This window comes from Notamacropus eugenii, chromosome 4, assembly GCF_028372415.1.
Source record: "Notamacropus eugenii isolate mMacEug1 chromosome 4, mMacEug1.pri_v2, whole genome shotgun sequence".
Classification (NCBI taxonomy): Eukaryota; Metazoa; Chordata; class Mammalia; order Diprotodontia; family Macropodidae; genus Notamacropus; species Notamacropus eugenii.
Genome location: NC_092875.1, coordinates 382627124 through 382646812, shown reverse-complemented (window position 1 = coordinate 382646812; position 19689 = coordinate 382627124).

The window sequence follows — 19689 nt, the reverse complement described above, 5'->3', positions numbered from 1 at the left end:
ACACACACACACACACACACTTCATTTTATTGAACTACAAAAAATAATAACAAAATTCATTCGGAACACCAAAAGGTCCACAATATTAAGGGAAATAATGAAAAGAAATTCAGTGAAGGTTGCCTAGCTGTACCAGATCCAAAATTGTATTAAAAAGAAGCAGTCTTCAAAACTACTTGGTATTGGCTAAGAAATAAAGAAATAGATCAGTAGTATAGGGTTTGTAAATAAGACATAGTAGTCAGTCACTATAGTAATCTTCTGTTTGATATACCTAGAGATTCCAGTTTCTTTGACAAGAACTCATTAATAAAATAAAACTGTTTGGAAAACTGGAAAATAGTATGACAGAAACTATGCATAAACTTACATCTTACACCGTTTACCAAGATAACCTCAAAATGGTTACATTACTTAGACAAAAAAAGGTGAGACTATAAGCAAATTAAGAGAGCAAGATATGGTTAACTTAGAGCTATGGAGAATGGAAAAAAATTATGACCAACAAGAGACAGAGAACACTATGAAATGCAAAATGAATAATTTTGATTATGTTAAACTAAAAAGGTTTTTACACAAAGCAAACCAATGGAACTTAGACTAGAAGAGAAGCAGAAAACTAGGAAATAATTGTTGCAGCCAATGTTTCTGAAAAAGGACTTATTTCTAAAATATATAGAGAATAGCATCACATTTATAAGAAAACAAGTCGTTCCCCAATTAATAAATGTTCAAAGAATGTAAACAAGCAACTTTCAGATGAAGAAGTTAGAACTATCTATAGCTATATTAGAAACAATTCTCTAAATCACTATTGATTAGAAAAATGCAATATCAAAACAACTTTGAGGTACCATATCGCATCTATCGGATTGATTAACATGACAAAACAGGAAAATGATAAATGTTCAAGAATATCAGATAAAGTGTAACATTAATGGATTGTTCGTGGAATTATGAACTTATCCAACAAATTTGCAAGAGCAATCTGGAACTATGCCCAAAGAACCACAAATATATATATATATATGTATGTATGTATATATATGTATATATATGTGTATATATATATACACATATATATGTATATATACACACATATGTATGTGTATATATATACATATGTATACACACACACACACATATATATATATATATATACACATACATACATACATATATATGTGTATGTATATATATATACATATCCTTTGACCCAGCAGTAGTCCTTCTTGGTCTGTATCCCAAAGAAATAATACAAATTAGAAATGGACCCACATGTAGCAAAATATTTATAGCAGCTCTCTTTTTGGTGGTCCAAAATTGAAAACTGAGGGGTTGCCCATTAATTGAGTAATGCCTGAATAACTTGTGGTATACAAATGCAATGGAATACTATTTTTTCCGTGAGATATGATGAGCAGACAGACTTCAGAAAAACCTCGAAAGATTTACATGAACTAATGCTGAGTGAAATGATCAGAACCAGGAGAACAATGTACACAATAACAGCATTGTGTGATGACTGACTTGCATAGTCTGCTCTTCTCAGCAATTTAAGGATCTAATACAATTCCAAAAGATTCAAGATGGAAAATGCTATCAACATCCAGAAAAAGAACTACGGAGTCTCAATGCAGATTGAAACATAGAATTTTCTCTGTTTTTCTTCTTTTTGTTTCTTCCTTCATATGTTTTTATCCCTTTGGTTCTAATTCTTCTTCATGACTCATATGGAAATAAGTTTAATATGATGGTACATGTATATCATATATCAGATTTCATGCTAACTTGGGGAGAGAGGAGCAGAGGGAGGGGGAGAAAATTTAAAACTCAAAATCTTATGCAAGTCACTGATGAAAACTAAAAACAAATAAAGTTATAAAAAAAAAACAACAACCAGTTCATATACCAGTTGACTCACAGAGTCTATTTCATTTACATGAGGCTTTGACTTAGATAAAAATTATATTTCTACATACACCCAATGTATGTATATGTATATATGTATATGTATGTCTCTATATGTATATGTTATATTCACTTACATATATACATACATAAATACACATACACATGTATACACATAGTGTCTATACACACACATCAAATTTCAGTTTACTCAGAAAGGTTGGAAACTATATGAATTACCTTAATGCATAGATTTCATTAGTTACTGTATCAGTAAAGCTAAAATATAATTGACATATGTTACTCGTTCATTCTGGAGAATGTAAACTCAACAAAATAAACAAGGGAAACATATGGAAGTGTCTACAGAGAAAGGTAAAACTCATGAAGAATGATCTCTGACTCCCTTAAACCTAAGACAAGGACTTATTCAATACCTTACCTACATGAATATACATAAATCACCTGGATTGACATAATATTCCCAAATGAGCACTTATACAGCTGCCTGGTGGCTAAATAAGGATCGTTATGATGAACATCAATTATCATTGAATAGAATTGAAGTTTAGCAGATATTAAAAATTCCTAATGATTTCTTGGCAAGTATTAGAAGTTATCTTTTAGAGTAAATTCCTTCTATATACTTGAATACTTTTCATTTACTCCTTTCTCTTAATAGTAGAGAACAAAATAGGGCATAAATCTTTGAATCTATATTCCCAATACTATATTAGATTAGGACGAATTGAAAGTGGAATTAATATATAATTCAATTTTTAGTTCCTTCCGCGGTGCAACAATAATAATATATATTTTAATGTTGTGGCTTATAAAGTGCTTTCTTCACCACATCCTTGAAAAGTAGTTAACACAAGTATTCTTATCTATCTATCTATCTATCTATCCATCTATCTATCTATCTATCTATCTATCTATCTATCTATCTATCTATCTACCTATACATCTATCTTCATTTATTTATTTATTTATTTATTCATTTATTCATTTATTTATTTGTTTATTTATTTATTTGTTTGTTTGTTTGTTTGTTTATTTATTTATCTTCTTCAAAGACGAAGAAACTGGGGTCCAGAAGTTGGGTTACTTGTCTGACGTCAAATTGCGAATAAGTGACAGGGAAGGGATGAACACCAGTTTTTAAGGATCGTCATTCCATATCACACTGCCCCTAAAAATAAATATGTAGACCTCTGTCCTTATATTCAAACTATTTTAAAGTGTGGAAATGGATAGGAGTCATTTTCCTCTCTCCTAAACCTCTTGTCCTAGGTTTAAACTTGAACATACATGTATGATTTTCTGTGATATACCTATAGACTAGCTCTATTTATACCCAGCAATACATTAATGTAGTTTGGGCTATGCATACATATGTATCTCTATGTATCCTTTTTCCTTATTCTTCATCCATTATCAAAAATTAACTAACATTCTTTCAACTTCAAATCTAGTTTCAGGAATAAGTGTCATGTAGCCATAGTTACATAACAATTTTTTTAATATAGAAAATCCAGAGGAGTATCACAAGGTATAGACTGAATATTTGAGACTCAATTTTGTTTCTTAGAATATAACCATGCTACCACTTGACAAATGCAACACATTAAGCATTTACAAACTAAATTGCAAGACACAAGTTATAAGTACCAAAGATTTTTAGGGAACAGAGATCATTTAGGCTGGAAGGAATGAAGGGCTGCGTTATAGAGGCATTAAGATTTAAGCTCAAAGAGGATAGCTTGCACTTGGATAGGGGAAGAATACAATGAAAAAGAGCCCAGGCCAGGAACATGATATGAACAACAAAACCGAAATAGATGTGACTGTCAGTGTTAAAATATATCTTCCTCCCAAAATGCTCTTGGAAATATTAAACAACTTAGACGAAAGAGAAGAAAATTATTTCAAAATCAGATTAATTCAACAGTCAACTTAAAAAAGCATATGTAGCTTTTGGGAATGAACTAATGATTCTAACCATAAACATCCCACGATAGGACCTACACATTTCGTGCTGCCTGCTTAGAACATGCCCCATTACTAAAACTATATTACTATAAAACTTCTATCCCACAATTGCTGCTAAGGCGTTTTACGCATGTGTCTTATCCTATGTAGTGTTCATAGCAATCATCACTGGGCAAAGTTAGGGAGGTGCAAAGACACAATTGAGGAGCCATTAGAAATTTTCACGCAAATATGACAGGCTTATCCATCATGTCCCAGGAAACTCATTATTGAGATAATTTCTTCATCCTTCTAAGGTATCATCAGCCTTGGCACTCAAGTTCATCGCTACCCTCTGCCTCCTTGATTAAAGGGTGGGTCATGAAATCCAATTATCCAGTTAGGGAGAAATCACAACTCAGACATTTCATCATCTCGTATCTGACTGTACTACTTTGGGACTTATCTAACTCACATCACCATCCTCTCATCAGGTATCTTTTTCCACGGCCTTCTTCACTTTTTGGCTTTCTTTAATAATTTGGCTTTTGTAATTAAGCTGTAAGCTATATATGGTCATGAACTTTTTCCTTCCTTCCTTCCTTCTTTCTTTTTTCTTCCTTCCTTCCTTCCTTCCTTCCTTCCTTCCTTCCTTCCTTCCTTCCTTCCTTCCTTCCTTCCTTCCTTCCTTTTTTCCTTCCTTCCTTCCTTCCTTCTCTCTCTCTCTCTCTTTCTTTCTTTCTTTCTCTCTTTCTTTCATTTTTACACTCCCAAGACTTAGAACAGTACTTTACATATAGTAGGTATTTCATAATAGTTATTATCTATTGACTATTTGATTACGACAGCTCACTTTCACCCCCCTCCCCAACAAACACAAATACTTGTCCATCTTCAACCTTATATTCTTGTCATTGGGGGCTATCATTCTGGGTGGGGTGAGGTGGGTAGCAGAGAAGCCAACTATCCCCTATTGATTTCTTCTTGGGTCATGTTTTCTTAGAAACTGAATTTATGTAGTTAACATACTTATTTTTTTTAATTTAACCCTCAAAACTGAATAGATATATGCAAGGAAGAATAAAGTTACTGAATAGAATAGAATAGAAGTTATACTGTTGGGAGGTAGAACCCAAAGTTGTTTTTTATATTGTAATTAAATTAAGACAAGATAAATTATAATTGATTAATAGAATATGATGTAAAGCAAGTAGTAAAGCTGGTATTGCAGGAGGAAATTATGGAGGAATTCTAAGTAAGGGAGAAAGGAATTTAGATTTCATGTGTCAGGAAAAAAGAACTATTACAATTATAATAGCAGACCCTTAAAGAAGAATTAATATTTTTCAAAACAATTGACAGAAGCCATTCTTCCTTATGGTGGTCTGTGAGAAAAACAGTATAAACATTATGACAGTTTCGTAGATGAAGAAATTGAAGCACAGAGAGATTAATTGACTTATTCAGATCCATTTACTCATTTACTAGTATTAGCAGTCATGTTCAAGGATTTTGCCTACAGATCTATTGACTGATATACAAAATCACATCTCCATGAGTCATGGACCAGTTTTGGAGCAATATGATATGAGGAAAAAACCAGAAAAAGCTTAGGATTCAGGTCAGATTTCACCACAAGGTCTAAGGTGAAATCAATAGGTCTAAATGTATCCATTTCCAATGTGTGGACCGTCTGATTAATGACTATTTTATTAAGATTTTTTTGGGTTTCAACTCTCATCTTAGATGAAAATGCCTACTTAATGAAGTTTTTAATATCTGAAATCCCAGGACTTTGCCAGCCATCTAAGAATAAAACATTTTGAATAACAGGTTTTCTGTGAAAGCAGGCCAGTAATGCATGATTGTGGAGAAGCAGAGGTAATATAATCCGTCCATGTACTTTTTTTTTAAGAGCTCCATCCTACTAGTGCCTTTTACCACCCTTTAAATTACCTAGGAATTCCTACGCATTATAGCTTCCAAATGATAGTCTTCACAAACACACTTATACAAACACACACACACACACACGCATACATAGGGGTGCATATCCATGCACATGTCTGTCTGTCTGTCTGTCTGTCTGTATGTATATATGAGTGTGCATGTGTATATACATTTCCTGATTGTCTCTCTCCATCTTAACTGGAGTTGATTTCATGCTTGATTATTGGCTACCTAATTTGATAAGCCAATGTGACCTAAGGTTTATAGATGATAATGAATTATTATGTAATTCTTTTCAGATGACATCATTTTAATGTGAATCTTTAATGTATTCCTCAAGTAGCTGGTAATGCCAGTCCTAGACTCAGGAATATATAAGTTTAAATCTCTCCTTAGATATTTACTAGATACATATCCCTGGGGTATATCACTTAACTTGTTTGTATTAGTTTTCTCAATTGCAAATTTCAGGGAGTGGGGGGATCACATCTAAATTGCAGGTTTGTTGTGAGGATAAACTAAGTTAATATTTGTAAAAATCACTTAGCTCAGTTCGTAGTGCATAGTAGGTACTATAAAAGTGCTTATTCCTTTTCCCTTCCCTTCCATCTTCCCCACTTCCTTCTCCTCGGCTTTCTATTTGCAGAGTTATCTGCAATTACTTCTTTCAGGACCACTGACATGTCTAGGATAAAAACAAAACATTTTATGTTATGGGATTTTTTACTTCTGATGCAATTAATTTCGTGTAAGTGCCTTCTTCTGTGCCCACTTAAGATCACTCTAATTTTGTTGCTTTGGATGTTTAGTCATTTTGAGTTTTTTTTTTCCCATTTGGGACCCTATTTGGGGTTTTCTTTGCAAAGGCACTGGAGTGGCTTGTCATTGTTTTCTCCAGATCATTATATAGGTGAGGAAATTGAGGCTAAAATGGTATTCTCTCACCTTAGTCAACTGATAAAAGATTTTTTGATCTTTATTTACTAATAAAAATGTTGCAGATAGTGATGTAATATGAGATCTTTAGGGTAAATTCCATTAAGGCATATATTAAATTCAATAGACTAGTAGTGTACAAAGCAAAATCCTAAAAATTGCATTGAGCTAAAATGCCTCCACAAATTGGTGCCTTTGCAGAGGTAACTAAATACATTTGAAATAAAATGTTATAATTTTCTGATTTACTACTTTCTCAATCTGTTTAATTGAACAAACATTTCTGAAGTGACTACACTGCTAAAGTGTTGGAAATTCAAAAATGAGAAAGAATCCAATTATGCTCAGGAAAGTCAAAAGTCAATAGATGGTACAGGTCAAATAACATGAAATCTAGACAGCATGTCTTTCTCTCCACAAGACCTTACAAGGATTTCTTGTGCTACAGCAAAAACTGAAAGTTCAACTAATTTCAAATTTCTTCCACAGTCTTAAACATTAATATGGAGTGTTAGCTATGTGACCTTGAGCAAATTCTTTTATTTCTCTGGCTCTCAAGATTTCTCACCTGTAAAATGTGGGTATAGTACTAAATGATCTCCCTTAAATTTAACATTGTATTAAATTAGTTATCAATTAAAATAATTTAAAATACAATGAATCTGTTCTGGATCATGAGTTTAAAGAACACTTATTTATTATAAAGAGTAGAATTTGTATATAAACTCCTTCCTAAAAGTTATCTCTGAAGCACCGACTTTCATAGCAAATTCAAGTTTTCAATGAAAGTATAACATTGGAAGAAATAAGCCTTGACTCTAAGATCTGCTCCTTTCTCCATGATGGGTTCTCCTTCAAAATAATTGCTGAACCATATGGCTGTATCCAGGCTATGATTATGGGAAGACTGGGGGATATCTTTCCCCTCTCTACCTTGCAGACACCTATCCATGGAAATGACACTTCTCCCAATGGCTCAAGTTTCAGTGTCAGTGAAAACTGTAAATCACTTTGAGATAAAATGTAATGAAAATAAGTGGTTTGTTGAGGGTGGGGAGGTTTATTGCCAAGGCAATATTCAGAGCATTGGTAGTGACTATGAATATGCCAGCATAGTTCTCAATTACAAAATATAACAGACTATTTTGCCCACATACAGGGTAAAATAAAACATTTATTCAGATACCAGAAAGTCAAATCCCAACACCAGAAAGCCAAATTAGTCATAGTAACCAAGAAGTCAATTCATATTATCACTCCAAGAGAAAAAGTTCTTTCAAAGCCTCCCCCATTCTTGCTGAGGACTTCCCACAAACAAACAAACACTCAGGAGCCTAGCTGTGCTTCCTTACCTGTGTCTTTCCCAGCTCTGACTAGCCCTATTAACTTCCTCTCAGCTCTGTTCCACACTCCCTGTTCTACCCCATCAACAAACTCCTCCCACCACATGTGACTTAGGGTTCCATGTGATTTAAGCAAGTCACTTGGATCAATTAGAGCATTTAAATTATCATTACAAGAGGCAATGTGATGTTAGAAAAATTTTGTAAAATCGTACCACAACCAAAATAAGAAAAAATTCGATATAATGTCAGAGTTGTTTTCTCTTTTCCATGGCAGTTGTCAGAGAATAGATTATGAAACTGATAGATGATACTGGATGGAAACCATTTTGAACTTCCTTTATCAAGAAAGATTTAAGGGGAGAGCCCAAACCTGAGACAGCAGGAGGAGGAACTAGCTGAGTTGCACCCCAGGGTGAGAGACCAGCAGAGCTGTGCAAGTAAGAGTCACTGAGCACGAGATATCAGCGCAGAAGCTCCTGAGACTTTCAGCCCACAGATTAACCGTCTGTAAGTCACCTACTTGAACTTTCGGTAGCCAGGACTGGGGAGTGATCAGTACATGCTGTCTCCTCCCTCCTTGATGACCCTGAAAGAAGCATAAAATATTTCCCCAAAAAAATCCTGGATCAGCAGGAACAGCAGAGGGGCAAATAGTCTCATAACACCTGAGGCTAGGAAAATAGCTAAGTAAGATTCTTCCTACTTTGGCAGAGGCAAACCAGAAGGAAAGGGTCCCCAGGGCAGAGGAAACACACACTAGGACCCAGGCAAGCCTCAACACCAGGAGAGGAGCCCCAGGAGGCGTGGAAACTTCCACTAGAATCTAGGAGTGCCTCAGCACTCTAGGGGAAATGGGGAGACAATAGGGGAGCTGGGATTACAATCTCCTGAGCTTTCCTTTTCCTCAGTTCAGCTGAGGAGAACTCCCGTGACCAGATCACCCCTCCCCCACACTTAACAAGCTAACCCCAGGGCTGCTCAAGGAAACACGAAACAAAATCCTGCTCTTAGCTTTTTCACACAAGTTAGCTCAACACCAAGTTCAGCACCTTCTAACTGAAAGAACCAGAAGCCACAACACACAACCACCATGATGAACAAGAAAAAACAAAAGAAGAGTGAAAAAAACATAGACTCTTTCTATGGGAACAAAGACCAAAACAAAAATACCAAAGAGGTTAGTGGTGAGACTGTACTTCTACTGAAACTTCAGAAAGGACTAAGAACTGCTCCTATGTACAAACAGCTCTCCTGGAACAGCTAAAGAAGGAAATAGAAAAAATACTGGCCAAAGATTTTAAAAGTATAAAAAAAGAATTCACCAATAAGAATATCTCCCTGAAAAGGGAAATTGAACAAATGTAAAAGGAAGTACAAAAATTAACTGCAGATAATAACTCCTTAAAAGGAACGATTGGACAGATGGAAAAGGAGACGCAAAAGTTAATTGAAGAAAACAATTTGATAAAGACTAGAATTGGGCAAGTAGAAACTAATGACTCTAGGAGACAGCAAGAATCAGTTGAACAAAACCTAAAGAATGAAAAGATAGAAGAAAATGTAAAATATCTAATTGGAAAAACAACTGACCTGCAAAATAGATCCAGGACAGATAATTTAAGAATTATTGGCCTGCCAGAAAGCCATGATGAATAAAAGAGTCTGGACAACATCTTCCAGGAAATCATCAAGGAAAACTGTCCAGAAGTGCTGGAGCCAGAGTGCAAAATAGTCATTCAAAGAATACACCATTCATCTCGCAAAACAGATCCCAAACTCAAAACCCCAAGAAATATCATTGCCAAATTCCAGAACTATCAAGTGAAGGAGAAAATGCCACAGGCAGCCAAAAATAAACCATTCAAATATCGAGGAGCTACAGTCAAGATCACACAAGACCTTGGAGCTTCTACATTAAAAGATACAAGAAACTGGAATACTATATTCTGTAAGGCAAAGGAGCTGGGAATACAACCAAGGGTCAACTACCCAGCAAAGTTCAGCATAACATTTTAGGCAAGGAGATGGCCATTCAGTGAAGTAAGGGATTTTCAGACCTTCCTGACAAAAAAGCCAGAATTAATAGAAAATTCTATCTACAAACACAGGTCACAAGAGAGGCATAAAAAGGTAAATGGGGGGGGAAACAAATAAACAAAAAAACTTGTTACTCAATATGATCAAACTGTTTACCTCCCCATGAGGGAAGATGATACCTGTTAATCTTGAGAACTGTGCATCTATTATGAAATATAAAAAGGTTATATAGAGAGGGAACGGGTATAAAATAAATTATGTCATGTTAAAATATAATTTAAGTATGCAAAGGGATTGCAACAGGAGGTGTGTAAAGGAGAAACAGAAACTGTTAAATTACATGACAGAAAGAAGTACAAAATTATAGCAGAGGAAAAGAGGGGAGGGGGATGAGCATTGTTTGAGAGATATTCTTATCTGATTTGGTTCAAGGAGGGCAAAATAAACTTAAGTATATAATCCTAACTAGCTCTATAGGCAGTAGGAAGGGAAGGGGGAAGAAAAGGGAGGGAAGCTGAAAAAAGGAAGGGAAGGCTGTAGGAGGTGGTGGTGTAAATTAAAAACTATTGACTAGGGAAAGGGAGATGGGAGAATTAAAAGCACAAATGTTGGGCAAGAATAAGGAGGGAAATACACAGACTGTAATCATAACTGTGAATGTGAATGGAATGAACTCTCCCATATAAAGGAGATGGATGGCAGAAGGGATTAAAAGCCATAATCCAACAATATGTTGTTTACAAGGAACACATTTGAAATGGGGGGATACACACAGGATATAGTTGAAAAGTTGGAACCAAATATATTGTACTTCAGGTGATGTAAGAAAAGCAGGGGTAGCAATCCTAATCTCAGAAAAAGCAAAAGCAGAAATACATCCAATCAAAAGAGATAAGGATGGAAATTATATCCTGCTAAAAGGCACCATAGACAATGAAGCAATATGATTATTAAACATGTATGCTCCAAGTGGTATAGCATCCAAATTCTTAGAGGAAAGTTTGCGGGAATTGAAGGAAGAAATTGACAGTAAAATTTCACTAGTGGGGGACCTCAATTTTCCCCTCTAAGAACTTGATAATTCTAACCTCAAAATAAGCAAGAAAGAGGTTAAAAAGGTAAATAAAACTCTGGATAAGGTAGATATGATAGACCTCTGGTGAAAACTGAAAGGGAATAGAAAGGAATATACCTTTTCCTCAAAGGTACATGGCACATATACAAAAGGTGACCATGTACTGGGACATAAAAACCTCACAATCCAGTGCAGAAAGGCAAAGATAATCAAGACAACCTTCTCAGTTCATAATGCAATAAAATTATTTGTAGTAAAAGGCCATGGAAAGAAAAAACAAAAATCAATTGGAAACTAAATAATTTAATCCTAAAAAAGGAGTGGGCTAAACAACAAATCATAGAAACAATCAAAAATTTCATTCAAGAGAATGTCAATAATGAAATAACATACCAAATCTTATGGGATACTACAAAAGCAATTCTTAGGGGAAGTTTTATATCTTTGAATGCCTACATAAATAAAATAGGGAAAGAGGAGATCAATGGCTTGGGCATGCAGCTGAAAAAGCTGGAAAAAAAAAACAAATTGAAAGTTCCCAAGTAAATATCAAATTAGAAATATTGAAAACCAAAGGAGAGATTAATAAAATAGAAATTAAGAAAGCTAATTAATTAATTAATAAAACCAATAGCTAATTTTATGGAAAAACTATTAAAATTGATAAACTTTTGGTCCATTTGATTAAAAAGAAAGAAAGAAGAAAATCAAATTACCAATATCAGAAATGAAAGGGGGAACTCGCCTCCAATGAGGAGGAAACTAAAACAATAATTAGAAATTATTTTGCCCAACTTAATGCCCACAAATTATATAGTTTAAATGAGATAGATGAGTATTTTAAAAAATGCAAATTACCCAGATTAGCAGAAGAGAATGTTGAATACTTAACCCCACCTCAGAAAAAGAAATTGAACAAGCCATCATTGAACTCCTTACCAAAAAATCTCCAGGGCCAGATGGATTTACAAGTGAATTCTATCAAACATTTAAAGAACAGTTAATTCCAATACTTTATAGATTATTTTTGAAAATTGGGGGAAAAAGAGTCCTCCCCAATTCTTCCTATGATGCAAATATTGTTTTGATACCTAAACCAAGAAAAGACAAAATGGAGAAAGAAAATTACAGACCAATTTCACTAGTGAATATGGATGCAAAAATTTTAAACAAGATTTTAGCAAAATGAATACAGCATCTTATCATGAGAATAACACATTATGATCAGGTGGGATTCATGCCAAGAATGCGGGGCTGGTTCAATATTAGAACAGCTATTAGCATTATCAGTCATATCAACAACAAAACTAAGAAAAACCACACGATTATCTCAATAGATGCAGAAAAAGTTTTCAGCAAAATGCAGCACCTAGTACTATTAAAAACAGTGGAAAACATAGGAATAAAGGGAAGTTTCCACAAAATAATAAGCAGTATCTACATAAAATTTTCAGCAAGCAATATATGTAATGGAGATAATGTAGATACATTTCCAGTAATATCAGGGGTGAAACAAGGATGTCCATTATCACCACTATTATTCAATATGGTACTAGAAATGTTAGCTGTAGCAATTAGACAAGATAAAGAAATTGAAGGAATAAGAATAGGGAAAGAAGAAACTAAACTTTCACTCTTTGCAGATGACATGATGATATACGTAGAGAATCCCAGAGATTCAAGTAAAAAGCCACTTGAAATAATAAAAACTTTGGCAAAGTTGCAGGTTACAAAATAAACCCACACAAATCTTCTGCGTTCCTATATATTAGCAAAAAAATCCATCTGCAAGAGACAGAAAGAGGAAGCCCATTTAAAGCTCTGGTTGACACTTTAAAATACTTGAGAGTTTACCTGCCAAAACAAACCCAGGGACAATACGAACACAATTTCATGACAATTTTTGCACAAATAAACTCAGATCTAAGTAAGTGGAAAAACATCAGTTGCTCAAGGGTAGGCCAAGCTAATATAATAAAAATGACAATTTTACCTAAATTAATTTACTTATTTAGTGTCATACCAATTAAACTATCAGATACTTATTTTCTAGAGCTGGATAAAATAATATCAAAATTCATCTGGAAGAACAAAAGGTCCAGAATATCAAAGGGACTAATGAAAAGAAATGCTAGGAAAGGTGGCCTACCGCTACCACATCTCAAACTGTATTATGAAGCAGCAATTATAAAAACCACTTGGTACTGATTGAGAAACGCAAGGGTAGACAAGTGGAATAGACTAGGCACTCAAGACACAGTAGGCAAGGAATATAGCAACCTCCTATTTGATTAACCCAAGGACCCCAGCTTCTTTGATAAGAACTCACTGTTCGACAAAAATTGCTGGGGAAACTGGGTAATAGTGTGACAGAAACTAGGCATAGGCACATGCCTGACACTGTACCCAAGAATAAAGTTCAAATGGGTACACGATCTAGGTGTAAAGACTGATACAATGGACAAAGTGGAGGAGCAAGGAATAGTGTATTTTTCAGATTTATGGAGAAGGGAAGAATTTTTGACTAAAGAAGTGATACAAAGCATTATGAAATGCAAGATGGATAATTTTGATTACATTAAACTGAAAAGTTTTTGCTCAACTCAACCCAAAGCAACCAAAATTCAGAGGGATGTACTAAACTGGGAAAGAATTTTTACAGCTAATCTCGGGAATAAAGGCCTCATTTGTAGAATATATAGAGAACTGAGTCAAATGTACAACACTACAAGTCATTGCCCCGTTGATAAATGGTCAAAGGATGTGAACAGGCAATTTTCAGAGGAAGAAACTAAAGATATCTATAATCCTATGACAAATACTCTAAATCACTTTTGATTAGAGAGATCCAAATCAAAATAACTCTGAGGTACCACATCACACATGTTAGATTGGCAAACATGACAGAACAGGAAATTGATAAATTTTGGAGAGGATGTGGGAGAGTTGAAACACTAATTCATTGTTAGTGGAGCTGTGAGTTCATCCAACCATTCTGTAGAGTGGGTTAAAACTATGCCCAAAGGGCTACAAAAATGTGCATACCTTTTGACCCAACAATATCTCTACTAGGACTGTATCCCCAAGACATCATAAAAATGGGAAAGGGTCCCACATGTCCAAAAATATTTATAGCAGCACTCTTTGTAGTTGCCAAAAACTGGAACTCAAGAGGATGCCCATCAATTGGGGAATGGTTGAATAAAGTATGGTATATGAATGTAATGGAGTACTATTGCACCGTAGAAAATGATGAACAAGAAGACTTCAGAGAGGCCTGGAAGGACTTATATGATCTCATGCTGAGCGAAAGGAACAGAACCAGGAGAATTTTGTGCACAGCAGCTACTACAGTGTGGGAGAGTTTTTCTAATAGACTTGGAACTTCATAACAATGCAAGAACTTAAAAAAAAAAAATTCCCAATGGTCTTCTAAGGCAAAATGCCTTCCACTTTCAGAAAAAGATCTATGGAATTCATTTTCAGAATGTAACAGATCATTTGTGTGTGTGTGTGTGTGTGTGTGTGTGTGTGTATTATGTTTAGATTTGTTATATGATTTCTTCTATTTATTTTAGTTCATCTACACAGAATGACTATAGTGAAAACGTATTCAATGGGAAAGTATTTGTAGATCCTATATAGAATTGTATGCCGTCTTGGGGCGGGAGAGGGGTGTAAAGGGGTAGATAGAGGGAAAACAATCTAAGCTTTATAGCAGTGATTGTAGAACATTAAAAATAAAAAAAATAAAAATAATAAAATTTAAAAATATGTATAAAAAAACATGTATGTGCAGATCCCCTTTAAGACTGAATGTCATCTCAGGGATTGAGAGGAAAGGAAGTGGAAGAAAATGTAAAACTTATGGAAGTGATTGCTAAAAATTGAAAATAAATTAATTAATCGTTAAAAAAATAATAAAAAAGGAATATTTAAGTACTGGTAAAATTAAACTTCATTAATGTCTAATAATATTCATGTGGTTTTAAACACTGTAAATTTATTCAGCACTATGGAAATGACCTTCTGTTTTCTTGACTTTGTGGTCATAATGTCATCAGGTAATCCATAGTCAATTATACTTACTATTAATTCTTTTGATACAAATTGAGAAGAACTGATTCTCAGGATGGTAGCAGGGTTTCTTTGGAGCCGAAAAAAAGTTGCTATTGCATGAAAATTCATTCAATGACATTATAAGCATCATTTGTTGAACAAATGTTTATTTAAATGTGTTGCTGAATTCTGACCTTATTTAATATGGTTGAACTTTACAGCTAAGGCAATTTCAGTATTATTTTGCATTCATAATTACTTTTAAAAGAACTGAAAAGTAATCTTCTGTCCTAGTCATACCTCATCCAAAGGAGTAGGTACATTTCTGGGAGCTCCATTTTAGGAAGAACACTAGAATACAGTAAAGTGTGCAGAAGAAGTTAAATACAAAAAAGAGGAGTTCAACGTACTGTGCCAGTAACTGGAAATGATTTAAAGGTCCATATATATATATATAACTTGAGAAATGCTTTTTTAAAAAGGGAATGGTACGAATATGATGTTTTTGTTGGATTCTCATACATTAAAGTCATCAGATTGATGATTGATTATCAGTCTTCAGCTAGGTAGAAATACAAGATTATCTAGCCTAACTCTTTTATTTTGTAGATGAGAAAACAGAGGTCCAGTGTATTAGTCCAAGGAATACACAAAGAAGGATATATCATAGCTAGCATTTGAACTAAGTACTCTGCTTCTAGAGCCAGGGGATGTTTGCACTGTATATATTGATTCACTATTTTACATGGCTCTAGGGGGTAAAATAAGTGTACATTTCAGAAAAGTAGATTTCAGCTCAGTGTAAAGGGGAAAAATTCCTAACTATTTGAACTACTTAAAGTGGAATGATCTGCTTTTGGGAGTAAGAGCTTACCCCTTAGAGGACTTTTTCTAATATAGTCTGAATAATCACTTGTTGGGGATATGTCTCTCTCTCTCTCTCTCTCTCTCTCTCTCTCTCTCTCTCTCTCTCTCTCTCTCTCTCTCTCTCTCACACACACACACACACACACACACACACACACACACACACACACACACACACACACAAACACATACAGACACCCAAACACACACATTCATTAGGCAGGTCTGAAAAGTGGTGTTTCAGTCTGTTGCTCCCAGTGCTCATGGTCACTGGTTTCTATGGCAGGCTCTTCCATGAGATGGCGCTCTTTTAAATGCTACTTAACTATAATCTATAATGCCTCCAGCTTTTGACACAGTTTCAGTTCTCTGAATCTTCCTATTACAAATAGATAATTGTCCTGGAACCAATATGAACTGTCTTCTTTCATACCTCTCTAAAAGAGGCATGAGGAAAAAGGAAAACAAGTCTTCAAGAGCTAAGAGTTCTTGAAGTTTGAGTTCCTAAAAAGAAGGTTCAGTTTGTTTTTTCATAGGACAAAATAGTATTGACTGATCCTTAATCAACAAAGCTCTTTAAGTTTCCTGACTCTAACCAATGGCCTTTATCCAACAACCAATGCCTTCTAATCTCATAAAATTGATTTGGGGACGTAATCACATTGATCAGTGACTAAAGATAGTATCCTAGTAAGTTATCAGATTATTTAGGATAATTTCTAAATTTGATCAGGGACTCCCTTGACCTCTGACTTTTTTATTCATTACCTTCCTCCCTCCCCTAATGACACACATGCACACACACACACAGACACACACACACATAAATATCTTCTGCCAGAGCAAACAAAATGGAATTTTTGGGTAATATTTCGTATTCCCAATTCTACACATTTCATATGGCTTCAATCTTAGATATTTTGAAAATTACAAATAATTTATGAAGTCTTAGACTGACCCTCTCTTTTGAATTCCAACATTATACTCATCCACAAAAACATAATTTTACAAATTGAAAAATAGTTTTAAAAACACTTATGGAATTCTAATAATATGTGCAAAGACCTTTGTATTTTAAGGGCTGGAGGACTCTCTAATTGTGGAGGTTGTGAGAAATTGAGGCTTTCAAATAGAAATGGTAATTATTGAGGTGAAGATGTGAGTGAAGAATATTGTGGGTTTGGGAAATCACATTAACAGAGGCATGGGATTGGAAAAATCTTTTTATTTAATTTTTTTTAAGTTGAAGTTAATTTATGTAGACAACTTCCTGCAATTTACTGAACTTCAAAGAATTATGCAAATTTAATTTCTACAGATATATTTCATAGAATACAAATGGTTTAATAAAAATATGTGAGTAAAACCGAAGCCAGATTGTACAATGGCAAAGTCACTTTTGTGCCAGGACAAGACTAACCAATTTTTCTCAATATACCATACTCAGAGGCAGCTAAGATAGTGTTCCGGAAAATTTGAGTTTTAATCCTTCTTTAAACTTTTAATTATTCATGAAACTTATTAGCTATAAGATCTTGGACAAGTCACTTAAAGTCTATTTGTATCATTTTCTTCAACTGTAAAATGGTAATAATAATATCACCTGCCTCCCAGAGTTGAAATGATGAGTAGATGAAAAAATAAGTGTATTTGGTACAATCTGGCAAATAGCAAGCATCATATAAATGTTAAATATAAAACAGTGGTGAATTCTCTGTTCTCTGAAGTCAGTATAGGAAATCATGGGTAGCATGAGGTCTGCCTGCTCCTTACTCTGTTTCCTCCCCCATTCCTTCTCATCTCACTAATTTCCTCCTTCATTTTGCTCCCCTACTCCATTCTTCCCCTATTTCACACCTCTCCTTCTCCTTACCAAATCTTAAGGACCCTGTGGGTGTGTGTATGGTGATGTTTGAGAATGAGGAAAAAAGCTAGCCCAGTAGACAGATGAATTAAGACATGCAAATGTGTAATGGTTGTGGACCTCTCACCTCCAGGAAGAGAGAGGAGAAAAAAAGCATCATCACAACTATATAACGTTCAAAAGACAAGCTATTTGTGGTTGGAGACACTCTGAGAATATGCCAGTTACTACGAGTTTGCTCTTTGTGGAAAGATATCTAGTCTCAGAACATTCAGAGGACAGGATACTATGACAGAAGACACTCTCTCTGAAAACATTTTGGGTAGTCCAGACTTTCTGTGGAAACACATCTAGTATCAGAACACAGAGAAGACAAGAAACTTATAGCATAATTCATAGTATTTGTTAGTGTTTCATTTGTTTAAAGCTTGGTCTCTGTAAAAACCAATCTTGTTTTAGAAAATGTAGACTTTTCATCTTTGTCGTGTTCAGTGAGAAATAAAAGTAAATTGAGGCACCAAAATGTTAGTTATTATTATTATTATCGTTATCATTATTTTGTGCCTCTAGACAAGGTATTTAAATGTTTTCTCAGTTTTCTTATCTGTAAAGTGAGATAATGTCCCCTATCTCTCTCTCTAGGTAACAGTGATAATTAAATGAGATAATTGGTAATCTACTTTGCAAACTTTAAAGCTCTGTGTAGTTACTATCTCAAAAATGACAGAATGATATCATTTTGAATCCAAGGCAAACCATTCAACATCATACTAATGCAAATCTCTGATGTAACCACCGATGCAAAGGAGGTTAACGCTGCTCAGTTTTACTACATCTATATCTTCTAGAAAACCGCCCAAAACATAACATTCTTTGGAGGGGATTAGAATGCTAAAGCAGTGAATCAAAAGATAATTGGAATAAGTAAGTTTGACTGTGGAGTACACAATGAAGCAGTGGTGAGACTAATGGAGTTTTGTCAGTACAACTCATGAGTCACTGAAAACGTCTTTTATTCAACAACCGAAAATGTGGCTCTACACATGGACTTCACCAGATATTCAATATTAAAAGTGAATTGATTATGTACTTATCCAATGATGGAAAATCTCTACCTAATCAGTTAAAAACAAGATCTGGAGATGACTGTGGTTCAGATTATGTGTTCCCATTGCAAAACTGAGGCTTAACCTGAAGAAAGTAGAAAAAAACATTTGACTTTATAGGTATGACTTAAGTAATAACCCTTATGAATATGAAGTGAAAGTTTCAGATAGATTTAAGAATTGGTTGGGTGCATGAAGGCTATGGAAAGAACCAGACAATACTGTACAAGACGCAACAACAAAAAACATTCCGAAGGAAAAAAAGAGCAAGAAAGCAAAATGATTATCTGATGAATCTGAGAAAAGAAGAAAAGCAAAAGAGAAATGAGAAAGGGAAAGTTATGTCCAATTGAAAGCAGAATTTCAGAGGATAGCAAGGAGAGATAAGAAGACTTTCTTAAATGATTAAGGCAAAGAAATAAAACAATAAAATGGTAAAGTCAAAACATCTCTTCGAGAAAATTAAAGTTATCAAGGGAACATTTCATGCAAAAAAAGATAAACAACAAAAATGTTAATGACTTAACAAAGGTAGAAGAGATTAAGAAGAACTGGCAACAATATGCG